The sequence below is a fragment of the Humulus lupulus genome, chromosome 3, assembly GCF_963169125.1.
Source record: "Humulus lupulus chromosome 3, drHumLupu1.1, whole genome shotgun sequence".
Lineage (NCBI taxonomy): Eukaryota > Viridiplantae > Streptophyta > Magnoliopsida > Rosales > Cannabaceae > Humulus > Humulus lupulus.
This window is the reverse complement of record NC_084795.1, coordinates 59,013,179-59,015,290: the sequence shown is the minus strand read 5'-3', so window position 1 is coordinate 59,015,290 and position 2,112 is coordinate 59,013,179.

Below are 2,112 nucleotides of genomic sequence, written 5' to 3'. Positions count from 1 at the left end.
ATTAACAACATTTAAATAAAACAATTCACCACACTTAACACTTAAATAAAATAAAACACAAAATTTTAATAAACTAAAAAAAAAATTGGTGCACTACAATATTCCCTCCTTAAAAGGAATTTCGTCCCGAAATTCTTTCTTACCAAATAATTTAGGGTATCTTGCTTTCATGTCTCCCTCCAACTCCCATGTTGCTTCTCGTTCCGTACTATTCTTCCACAGGACCTTAACTAGTGGAATCCTTTTGGATCTCAACTCCTTGATTCCCTTTTCAATAATGTGCTCAGGCTGTTCATCATAACTCTGGTCCTGCTTCAGCTGTAACGACTTGTAACTCAATACATGAGAGGGGTCTGACACATACTTACGCAACATCGAGATGTGAAAGACGTTATGTGTTTGAGTTAATACTGGGGGTAGTGCCAAATGGTACGCAACTTTCTCTACTCTGTCCAATATCTCAAATGGACCAATATATCTAGGGCTTAACTTCCCTTTCTTTCCAAAACGGATCACACCTTTCATCAGTGAGACTTTCAAGAAAACAAACTCGCCCACTGAAAACTCGATGTCCCTTCTCTTGAGGTCAGCGTAGCTCTTTTGCCTACTCTGCGCAGTAAGCATCCTTTGGCGAATCTTCTCGATCGCCTCACAGGCTTCCCTAACTACTTCAGGACTTAAAATATGTTTCTCCCCAACTTCATCCCAGTGCAAAGGAGATCTCATAGGGAGCCATCCCAATGGTATATTGGTAACTCTTACTATACGAGAACTCCATTAGGGGTAGATATCGGTTCCAAGACTCTAAAATTTCCAAAGCACAGCACCTCAACATGTCTTCTAAAATCTAAATGGTCCTCTCAGACTGGCCATCAGTCTGAGGATGAAATGCAGTGCTAAACTTTAGTCTTGATCCCATTGCTCTCTGTAGCCCTATCCAAAAGTTTGATGTGAAAACTGACCCACGATCAGAAATTATCGACTTTGGCACCCCATGAAGTCTCACTATCTCACTAACATACAAGTCAGCATATTGATCCGCCGAGTATGAGGTCTTGACTAGCAGAAAATGGGTAGACTTAGTGAGTCTATCTACTATCACCCACACTGAGTCGTGCTGCTTGGTGGTTCTAGGCAATCCTACCACAAAATCCATTGCGATGTCCTCCCATTTCCATTCAGGAATGTAGAGCGGTTGAAGCAACCCTGCTGGCCTCTGGTGTTCCGCTTTGACTTACTGGCATGTCAAACATCTAGCATCAAACTCAGCAATGTCCCTCTTCATTCCATGCCACCAATATAATTCCTTAAGGTCTTGGTACATTTTCGTGGACCATAGGTGCAAGGAATAAGGCGTTGTGTGCGCTTCTTTCATAATACTTTCCTTAATTTCAGCATTGTCAGGCACGCAAATCCTATCTTTTTATCTCAGCAATCCACCATTAGACATTGTGAAATCGCTGCTGCCACCTTCTTGTACAAAAGCCTCTTGTTTCACTAAGGTTTCATCCAATTTCTGTCCTTCTCGAATTTGTTCCAATAGGGAGGATTGCAATGTGAGGTTCGCCAAACTTCCCGTCACAATTTCGATGCCAACATTTATGATATCTTTCTGTAGAGGCATCTCTATTGGATGTAGTGCTGAGACACTCCCATGTCCCCGCCTGCTCAAAGCATCTGCAACCACGTTGGCCTTGTCTGGGTGGTATAGAATCTTACGGTCGTAGTCCTTTACTAGTTCCAACCACCTTCGCTGCCTCATGTTCAGTTCCTTTTGTGTGAAAAATTATTTCAGACTTTTGTGGTCGATGTATATCTCACACTTGTCTCCGTATAGGTGATGTCTCCATATCTTTAGTGCGAACTATACTTCTGCCAATTCAAGGTCATGAGTGGGATACCGTTGCTCATATTCCTTGAGTTGTCTGGAAGCATAAGCTACCACCTTCCCTTCTAGCATCAATACACATCCCAAGCCGTTCTTTGATGCATCACAGTACACCACAAATTTCCCACCCTCAGTGGGAACACAAAAGGATAGGCATGGAAATCAGCTTTTCCTTCATTGTCTGAAAACTCTCTTCACATTTTTTTGTCCATACAAACTTTTGA